Below are 11,284 nucleotides of genomic sequence, written 5' to 3'. Positions count from 1 at the left end.
GCGCTGAACTGGGACTGGGGGCGGACCGGGGGCGCTGTGCCGGTTCCGAGTCCCTCCAGCCCCCGCCGCTGGTTTCGCAGCACCCTCTCCTGCTCCTGCGGAGAAACAGCAGTCGGGAAGGCAGAGTATGAATCCCACGAACTGCTTTTCCTGTCTCCGGTGATCACGTAAAGGTTCCCGAGTGACTCTGAGCTCCACTGCTCATTTCTGGGAACAGGCTATGGAAGACCAACGGAAACAATTTCTGGGGAGACAGAAACTCTACAGCTCTAGAAAATGTTCCTCCTGCAGAAAATAATTTCTTCAAATAGCCGAGGCAGAGCTCAGAATCCCGAGATTTACTCAGGGGTGACTCCCATGAGTTGTCAGGATTTTGACAGAGTAAAAATAGTTTAAACCCCAACGACTGAAGCAGGTTCAGGGTTTGGAAACTCTCCATAGGAGACGACTCCACAACTTTTCTGGGCAGCCTGCTCCAGGGCTCTGTCATCCTCAAAGTAGAGAAATTTTTCCATAAGTTCACATGAAATCTCCTGGGTTCCAGTTTGTGCCTGTTGCCCCTTGTCCTGTCACTGGACACCACTGAAAGGAGCATTTTCTTAAGAAGAGTTTAAAAAAAGAAATGCTGAAAGTTTTGTGAATTCTTAGCAGACTGAGAAAAAGCTGTGAACAGGAGTACAATATGAAAGAGCTTAAAGGGGGAATGAAGGACCTCTGAAGTGCCACTCAAGTATTATCTTGATAGGGGAAATGCAGCACCTTGGAGCAGACAAAGCCAAACCAGTGTGGGCTTGGAAAAAAAGGAAACAGAAGAAAAGGAGCCGCTTAAACCATCATGGAGAAGCAGAAGGGAATGGGGAGAGCACCCAGTCCTGTGCTGGTGGTGGCAGAAAAGAGGGATCAGGAACTTTCAGGAAACCAGTAGCAAAAACACAGCAGCAAATATCCAGGTAAAAGCTTTCCTGCAAGGCTGAGAAGTCACTGTCCCCACCCTCAGCACTTCTCACCCCTCTTGCCCTACACATCAGAGGGCATCCTGGAGCTGAATAACTGATTCTGTTCTGTGTATTCCAATGGTGGGTGGCTCTCCGCACTTGTCTTGCAGGAGAGCCTGGGTGACAGGCAGACTGCAGGTGTCAGGCTCCAGTTGCCAGATGCTGTCACATGTGATTACCAAAGACTTCAGCATCCCCATGCTTTGTGCTCTGTAGAAATGCTGCTTTGGTGACATTCAAGAGAAAAAGGTATCACACTCCTGCCTTTGCTGAGACGCTGAAAATCATCAGTGTTTGCACTGCTGGATAGGGGAAAGCAGAATGGGAACAAATGGCCCAAAGGCAAGTGAGCCTGCCGTGGGGAATATCCTGCCCGTCTCTGGCTCCATAGCTCCAGGACAGGAGCTTTGCAATAATGGAATAATTTTTATTCTGGCAAAAGAGATGTGTCAATAAACAACTCTTTGGTGTGATTTCTGGCAGCTGAACTTTGATCTGTATGGCCTCTGCAATACCTTGGGGATAGAGCTGCACAGAACAGATGGATTTTTACTGATAACATTGAATGCCTCAGTGTGGACAGAATTGACCCCCCTCCTGCCCTAATAAAAGCTGCCAGCTAAAGGTGAGCTGGTCCTGCTTAAATGTGGGTAGCCTGGGATACTGGGGTGAAGGAACACAACCTGACCAAGTTTCCTGACAAAAGCTGGAGGAGCAGAGATGAAACAGAAAACATCCAGCGTGTACCTGGGCAGAGGAGCACATCCTTCTGCATCCCACAGCAGCTTGCAAAGAACCAGAATATGTCAAGAGAATAGAGAGCAAAGCATTCCTTATCAACTGAGGATATGCCAAGACCAAGAATCCCCCTGAGCTTTCCTGTTATTTTGAAAAGAAAACAAATGAAATAGGTTTTGTTATTATTATTATTAAAAGAGCCTGTCTCAGGAAGCTGAAGGCCTCCTCAATATCTGCTTGCATTATTAAAGGGAACAAATCATTAAATGCACCTTGAGATGCAGTCACAGGCATCAGGATAAATCAATCCCCAGGAAAGAGGAGCATCAGCTGAGGGTCTTATTTACAGCTCCTCTTCAGAGCAATTTGGAGGTGTGCAGGAGGGCACCTGCTTCCCTTAATATTAATAACCCTCAAGCAGCCCTCTGCAGCACACAGACCTTGGGCTCTGGGCAGAGATGCTGCTTTCTATACAGAAAATATGTCCAAGGAGACGATTGGGACCTCCAGGGCTCTCCAGACCTGGGGCTGGGAGAAACACAGCCTTCTCTCTTTGTAATGGTGCTAAAGGGGAAAACCAAGCTTCATCTCTCAGCAATGAGATACATTAGGATGACAGATGGCTTGCAGAGAAAGAAAAACTATCTGGAGTTTTGAGATTTGTGCTGACTGTGCCGCAGAAAGGAACTATTCCAGTTAGCATTTGTACAGAGTAATTGAGGAGCATTGAGACTACCAACCCAATTTGCCACCATTGTCGAGCAGTCATTGTTCTTGATGATTTTTTTTTTTCTCAATTATCCCTTCAGTCACAAGTCTGGGGACAGAAAAAATGCTACTTTGGGCTTTTCTTTCCTGTGCCTGTATCTGATTTTCCCACTCTCTTCCTGGGAAGGCACGTGGAGCTGTATGAGCTGCAGCCCACATCCCACCAGCAAAGGTAATACAGCTTTCCTGGGCACCTAGAGTTATTCCTGCCTGGTTAAGCAAGTCTCTCATGAAGCAAATGTTGTGATTCATCAATATGGCCCAAGGCAACCCAGTTTCCAGCCACACAGCCATGGGCAGCTGTCATCTTGCATTGCTATAATGCGGAACCAGGCTGGGCTGCTTCTGGAAGGAGGTTCCTGTCACCATCAAAGGTACCGGGGGGCAGTGCCTCTTGGCACACGTGCTGGAGGCTGCAGCCCTGGCACCCATCATTTATCTGTCTCCTTCTGTTGGTAAATTAGCTCTGAAATGCAAATGGTTTTTCTGCTTGCCAGGCTTAGGACAGGCTGGATGGGGTTTTGAGCATCCTGGTCTCGTGGAAGGTGCCCCTGCTTGTGACAGGAGAGGTTGGAACAAGATGATCTTTGAGGTCACTTCCAACCTAAACCATTCTGTGCTTCTCTGATTCAATGTTTATGTGCTGTGGGTCTGCCACAGGGCATGCGGGAGCCAGAAACCAGCCCCTGACTGCAAAATCTCCTGTCACAAATCCCTACCTACCCCATCTGCCTGAATTAAAAGGGGAAAATGCTCTTCCATGGAAGTTATATCCCTTCAGGAACAGAAGGTGGCAGGCAAGCTTGCTCTGAGTGCCTGGAAGAGGCAGCTGTGATGTTACAAGTTTAAAAGCAGTGGATTACTGAATTTCTCAGTGCAGAGTGGTGGGGATACCTACACCCCGAGCCCTCAGCAAGCATGGGTGCTTGAAACAAGGTCTGTATGGCCATGCTGGAAAGACAGCTCCTGTCCCATGGATGTGCCAGCCTTGGAAACAGAGCCGTATTTGTTAAAGTCTTAATTCCTAGTGTGAGAAAAGGGGGTTGTTATTTGTTAGCTTTTAGTGGTTAAGCTACCGACACAGCAAAGGACTGGGCACATCAGGGCATGATAGAACCTCCCCATTTAAGGCATTTTTTCCACAGGGATTGTTTCTTTGACAAGGTGCTGATGTAGGCATCACCCAATTATACAGCTGACAATCCTGACACCCTCTGTGCAAGAGGCAGGACTCCAGCAAACGCAGAAGGGAGCTGTCTCCTGGGTGGTGTTTTTGCTCCGGTCAGGCAGAGCTGCAGTGGTCCTGCCTTGCTGGGTGGAGGAGGGCAGTAATTCAGGTAAGACTCCTCTGTTCTCTAGCATTGTTTCTTTTCAACTGAAATTTATCTCACCTGATTTTCTCAAGAGCTTCTACAGGCATAAGCAGAGGCCTCTTGCTATGCTCAGTGGTGCTGGAGAGCCTGCTGGGGATGCAGTTTGAGCATCCACAGGAGAGCTCTTTTCCTGGAAAAAAGGTTTAAGTGGGGCCAGCAAACCCCATGTCTCATTGTCTCGCCTGCTGTGAGGTTCAGGTTTGTTTGGGCAGTTGGGGACCTCCCTGTGCTGGACTGTGTCATTGGCACAACAGGAGGGAAGTGGGTTTGTTGATGTGAAGAGCTTTAAGTGAAGTAAAAGCTGATGTTGTTTAGCTTCAAAATCCATACTTGTATGCTCCTGTCTCCACAGAAAAGAAAAAGCTCTCCTTAAGCTCCCCTTGTATGTGTAAATAGACCTTGTGTGGATGAAAATGAGAGATAAGCTTGACTAAGCAGAAACAGGGATGGGGAGATGGGCCAGAGAAAATGATTATGGGCTGCTGATGAATACTTTGATTAAGAATATTAATGAGTTCCTCCAACTCTGGAACAGAGAATAGTGTGATCAGGTGGTGAACTCCCAAGTGGACAAACCACACTGCCAATTCCCTTTGCCATCCTCCACTGCAGAAAAGCTCATGTTACAGCTGGCATTTCCAGTTGTCCCCCAGTCCTCTGGCTGCAGCTTGATGTTGCTCATCACCACCAATAGTAACCTTAACGAGGGTAACATTTGCTGTCCCAAGAGATTTGTTCCCTTCAGACTTTACATGTGGAAGGAGCTGTTTCTCCACCTCTGTTCTGTGGCAGGGCTGAACTGTCCATCATCCACTGAAAAAAAAAAAAAGTCATTCTCTGGAAGGTTTGGCTCCAGCTGCCATCTCCCAGAGCAGGGAACTTCAAACTTCCAGGTGATGATGGGGATCTCTGATTGTGCTTTCTCTCCATACCAGGATACTTTTTCTCTTGTTTATCTGTGGCTCTAAATTCAGATGAAAGCCTTGAGCCAGCGTAGAGCTGGATCTTACCCCAACCCTTATTTCTTTAACACTTGATCTTAATAACAAGCCTTCACTACCCATGTTAGACTAATTATTGGCAGTCCAAAACATTAAAATGAAAGGTGACTTCTCCACCCTGTGTCTTTGGAAGACTGGTGGGCCATGTTCCATCTGGCGACAAATAGGGCAGCAGCAGGGGTGTATCATCTACTCTGTTCCCTGCTAAAATCCTATTGGGAAGGAGCACCTTTAGCTGGGAATTGTTTTCAGCTGAGCTGTGTGGGTGTTGTATTGCATTAATGTTCTCTTCAAGATTCAAAAAATGTTACGCAACAAAAACTTGCCAATTCACACCACTCCTTTAATAGGCTTTCTAATGTCTACCTTGAAAAAAAATCATTTAAAAGCCTGGATTGAGGAGTTTTCTTCTGGAGCTGTCTAGGAGCTTGCTATCAGGAGCAGCTTCAAAGCCATTTTTCTTTTCATATGCTTGTCTGGTGTGTCTAACTGAACCTGATTACTTTTTCCTAAATGAATAGATAATTTTGCCTCATTTGTAAGTAGAACACCAGGATTTTTTGGCTTTGACGCTATTGGGCTGAGTCTCTGGGTGCCTTAGTGCAGTGTTTTGTGTTCATTATTTAATGAAATTTAGTTTATGGGTTGTTTTGGGGTTTTTTTCCCTTCCACCTGAATTTGTTTCCAAGCAATATATTTTTGTGATAGTGCATTCAAACACACTTGAAATATTAATGAGGCAAGTAATGGTCCATTTCAATTGAAGTTTGCCATAATATGCAAGTAATTCTTCACAGGGCTCTGTTTTAGTAACAATGATGATGATAGGAACATCTCATTTTTCTCTCCAGCCAAGTGTTCTGGTTGGGTTTTGGGGTGTGACACTCATTAGCTATGCAGGGGCTGAACTCATGACAGCTCCCAGGGAAAGGGATCTTTCTGGCACATGTATCCTTGATACAAAACTGATTTTCAGGCCACACTCTTGGTTTTGGTCAGATTTCCAAGGCACTCATGAAGTAGGGTGGCTGCTAGGAAAACCAGACTGGCTCTCAAGACAGTGAAATGCTTTTATGACCAAAATGACTTCTGGTCCAAAACCTCAAGCTTTGCCACCCTGACTCAGGCAGATACCTGAGCTTTTCCGATGACCAGATGGGAGTTCAGTAGAAGATGAGTCTTTGACTTGATGTGCCAAAGAGGTGCTGGGGAAAATCTGTTGATCTCCCCATCTCACCATGCATTGCTTAGTCCAGCTGCTGCCAGCTTGACATAATTAGTAGAAGGCCCTTGAGATAAAGTTGCCTTTCGAGAATTTGCCTGAAGGATCAAGATGGAAAAAATGGAGCACAAAAGTTGCCTGTGGAGTTGAGCACCACTGGTGGAATTGCTCCTCACTGTAGTGGCCAGCTCAGAAACAAGGGCATGTGCCTGAAAGGAGGATGAATGCACTACAGGGCTCAATCTCCCGGTTTTACAAGCAGCTATGGCAGGACCTTTGCTAATGTCAAAGCTTTCCTGGAGTCTCAAACCTCTCAAAGCTGCCTTCCAGGAAATGCAGCCTCTTCCATGACCCCAGAGGAGAAAATAGGTTTTGAAGTCATTAAGAGGCTCAGCGGCTTCCGAGTGAATCTGTGAGAGCTTTGCATCACCTACAAACCCATTTTCCTTAGATCTCTGACTTCTTTCAGGACTGTCAGGCTGTTCTGTGCTTAAGCTTTATTCAGACCTTGCAATGAGAGATCCCTGTGTCTGAGTGTGCTGTGAACCTGGAAAAAAAGCTGTTTGTGGTGGGCTCGGATGGCAATCAGTACACAAGCTCTTGCCTGCAGCCCTGCCCTTGCCTTTCATCCGGCATGGGCTATGGTGAGGGAGGTCCCAGTCAGCATTGGGTTATCCATTCAATTAGAAATGAATCAGACTGTCTGTAGGCTGCAAATAAAGATAGCAACACTCTGAACTGTCTGGGCTGCTTGGATCATATATCAGGCCAAAGTCAGCCTGCATTTCTGTGTTTTGTGAAGGCATATCAAGGTGTGTGGCTGAGGGAGTGTCGCTCCCGTGTGTAACACCCAGCCCTTTCCCCTGCTCTCTGTGCAGGGATGGAAAGCAAAAGGGAAGGAACAAAACCAAGATTTGGATCTCCCTGCTCCATCAGGGAAATTGGCTCTGAAAGTAAAGAGCTACCCTAAGGAGGCAGGAATGTGTCCAAATCCTGGAAACATAAATCACCCTGCAGCAACTGCTTCCCTGTAAGCCCCACCGGGGAGAGCCAGGCTCTTCTGACTCCCAGCCCTGCTGCTGCTTTGCAGTGAAAATGTGAGCCTCAAGAAGGTACCAGGAGAGGCACATTTATGGGAGAAGTCCCAGAGCTGAGGGGCCTGCAGGAGGACTCTCCTGTAAGATACCAGCAGCTATCCTTTCTCCTTCCCAAAGCCATCAGTCTCTGGCTCAAGTGAGCTGCCATATTTCATGCTTTTGTTCTCTATTTTTGTCTTCCATTTGTCACTGCTGTCATTGTGGAAGGTATTCTGGTCCTGCTAGTACTGTGGATGCATGGTCCATGCATTGCTAGGTGTGTAGAATTACCACAGGAATGAGCTGATGAGTCACTAAGTGTGTTTGAGCTGGTAGCTGGGCTCCAAAATTGATGTCATCTCTTAAGCTGCTATATAAGAGAGAGTCTGAATATGCTCACGGCAGAGATGCAAACATCCCACCTCCTTCCTTGGAATACACTACACATGGACCTGGTTCAAGGATGCTTCCATATTTTCTTATACAAAGCCAGCTCAGTCTCACTGCTGGTGGGCAAGGGTCTTATTCTGGTCTTGTTTGCACCACTGTTGACTGGAACTCACCCCTCTGAAGCCAGAATAGAAAATGAAGCTCCTTGCCACGTTTACATATTCCACTCCTTACAGCATCATTTGTCCTAGTTTTTTAAGCACTGAATGCCTTGCTAGGAATTTCATTACAGAGCTCAAGTTTTGTCAAGTACATTCTGCTAGTTTTGCTGGAGGTTGCTAAGCATAGTCTGTTTTTTTTTTCTGAATCCTTTGTGCTGATCAGTATATTTGCCCATGCTGAAGAGGAAAAAAAAATAGTAAAGAGAGGGGGAGAGAGGAAGGAACATTAAAAATACAGCATGTAAGAAAAGGCAGTTTTGTGTCACATTCCCTGGGAAAAGAACAGGTTGCTTTTGTCAAGGAAGGGCTTTCTGTACTAGGAAAACTACCTCCAGTGGCTCTTTGGGATACAAATATGGACAACCTGAGGATAATTTGGAGGATCTGAGACTTCTTGCCCAATGGCACAGCAGTCAGTGCTGATAATTGATTTCAACCCATCTGCAAGATGAACACCTGCCGTGCAATATGGCTCTGCTAGGATTTTCTCTCTCTGCATAGCTGGAGCAAAATCTCCATCGTAGACCACAACATTTGGGGCATGTTTGCTAAAATCATTTGCTCAAAACCACCTCCTAGTGCACCATTAGCAGCTCTGTTGCAGTGTGTTTTAAATACGTTGCCTTGATACTCAGGCTGGGGGATTTTTGGTGGGTTTTTTTGTTTGTTGTTTTGTGGTTGGGCTTTTTTTTGTTTGGTTTGTTGGGGGGGGGTGTGTGTATGTGTATTTTAATGGGCTTCTTTCTTTCTAAGCAAATTTAATTCCTTTACTAAATAATGCATCTGGCCTCCAACCTGACTTGTGCTAATTACTCACGTGCTGAATGGGTTGCGAATCTTGTTTGGAAGCACCATAGAGTTTATTGTCTTATTAAAAGCACCTAATGTGAGCTTTTTTTGCCTCTCTGTCTCTCTTTTTGTTTTATTTTTTAAGACTGCAATTGGTCTCCTGTGAAATGAAACAGATAACGCAATAATTTTTCACTAAACTAATTATCAGAGCAGAAGATGCTAATGTGTTTTGCCAACTGTGCCTCGTGTCTCCTCGGTTAGCGTGCAGCATGATCACGGCTGTTCAGCAAGACTTTATGTCTCTGGAAGCAGAAAGAGGAGGCTGAGTTAAGCTCACCCCTCACTCACTTTCTTTTGCAGCCATGTTAACGTGTTCGAGCTGTACCACCTCTGCCTGCACTTACAGATTTGTAATCAAGTCTTTTTTTCTTTCCAGGGGCTTAATTCATCCTTAATTCTGAAGAGTATCTCATTTCTGGGTTCCTTTGTAGGGTCCCAAGTACCCAATCTTCAATTCTCCAGCTGTGTTGCAGATTGAGGTACCCAAAGTCAGTGATGCCTTTTGAAAAGATCCATGAAATGCTTCTTCAAACGTTGCAATAGGGGTGTGTGCACAAATGTCTGGTCCTGACCACATGTGTGTGCTGGGGCTGACATATGACCAAAACCGACTTCTCCTTTTCAGTTCACTGCAGCATGCAGCAAGGGTGAGCTTAACTGCTGGAACACGTTAAAGAGCCTGCAGAAATCCTGCCCCTAGATGTGCAAAGACTACAAAGAGCCCTGAGTGCTGAGGGGGGAAAAAAAAAATTCTTTTCTTGGAAGAAGACAAAAATTAAGAGTGAAAGAAGAGGGGGAAATCAAGAATGAAAGATGAAAAGTGAGGTTTCACCTTGAGCAACTACAGCGAGGGCTTCTCTAGCTCTCCTTGGAACATTTGAAAACAGCATCTCAGCTTTGGTAAGGATGGGGATTTGCCTTTCTGGTTGCTGTTACTCCCCCAAACAAACAACCAAAACACAATTATCTTTGAATGTTACCCAGGCTAATGTGTGGAACTGGCACTGGGGACTACAGAGTAGAGGACACCAGGCTAAAAACATTAATTGGTAATGGAGTTTGTCTATTTGTCAACAAGACACTCAGCTTGGAGAGCTGAACACGAAGCAAGCAAGCTGCAGAAAAACAAATGCATACCAAGCCTTGTCACTGATATTTATTTAATAGCCTGTCACAAGCTGAAAATGTGGATCAAAGGTAGGAAAGGCAAGGAAGGAGCAGTTCAGTCCAAGGCATCCGTTCTGCATTGCATCAGGGTTCACTTCTGGATCAGGGGATGTTCTGCCACATCATGTTACATCAACAGAGTTGTGAAATGATGGAGCCTAATGCAGAGTGAGTGTTGGGAATGGGAAGTAAAACAACCACCCCTTGTTTTCTTATTCATTACTCTCCATGGGTTTGGGGGGTTATCCAGGAACAGAGATGTGGGTTTAAGTGAGGTGGGGAGTTAAGATTGCCTGGCTGTGCTTGCTGAGAGAACACTGCAAATTGCTTATGGGATTTGAGGTGGTCCTATGCTGCCTCTAGAATAAATCATGCTGGTAGGGGCCTTGAGTTTTCCTTTTTTAATCACTGGGAAAACCTTTACAAAAGATCTCCTTGCTCTAAATAAAAATAATTGTTTCTTCTTTCTGTACTCTTTTTAATCTTCATCTCAGATCACTTTACTGGGCTGCACCTTCCCCTTATTCAGCTGCAGACATCGATCCTGCCCCCTCAGCATGAATATGCAAGGTAAGGCTCATTGATTTTTTTGGTGATGGAGGATGTGGTTATTACTTCTCTGCTAGACATTCTGCTGGACATATGCACTTGTCCACTTTGCCCACCTGAGCAGAGGTGGCTGCTGGCCTCAAAGGACCTGTAGAGGTAACTACCCTCAGATGCATTTTCTGCCAGGCAATCAAAACATGAAGCTTAAATGGATAGGGAGATGGAAAAAAACCTGTGTGGGAATAACTGAGGCTACAGAAGGAGACAAAATGCCAGTTGAAAAATATGCATTGTTGAGCTATCAAAGAACAAAACTGAACTTGACATTCAACTCATTTTCATCTCTTTACACCAGAAAATAATTTGGGGAGGGAAATGGAATTAAATTATTGGAATTTCTTTCAAAAGCTTTAATGGCAAATAGTCCTCCTCCTTCCTAGCCAGCCCCAGTGTTAAGAAGAATGATCAGTTAGAGGAACTGCAGCAAATAATGGAAACAACTGAATTGTGATATTCCTTATTGTGCTCTGTCAAACAAAAACCACTTTGTGTACTGAGCAGCTTCCGAGCATTGTTCCTTAAATTTAGCTGGTCCTTACCAGCTGAAGATGACTGTGCAGGTCTGTCTGGCAGCAAGGAGCTGATGTGGTGACTTTCCACTTCCGTTTGCAGTGCTGATGGAAGCACTGGCCACCTTAGCTGCTGAAGCTCTGATTATTAATCACATCCTCCAGGTGCACCTCCTGGCCACACTTGTGCCCGGGAGACATCACCTCCAGGATTAATTGGTATTGATGAACTTGCTTAGCAGCCACACACCAACTGGCACTGATCCCGGGGGATGTGCAGCCTCCCCATCCTCTGCCTAAAAGATCAACCTTGATGGGGAAAAAAAGGCAGATGAGGATGGGCTGGCACCAGCTCCTCCACAG

This window comes from Dryobates pubescens, chromosome 20 (assembly GCF_014839835.1).
Source record: "Dryobates pubescens isolate bDryPub1 chromosome 20, bDryPub1.pri, whole genome shotgun sequence".
Taxonomy (NCBI): Eukaryota; Metazoa; Chordata; class Aves; order Piciformes; family Picidae; genus Dryobates; species Dryobates pubescens.
The sequence above is the reverse complement of the archived record's forward strand: the minus strand, read 5'-3'. Positions refer to the sequence as shown.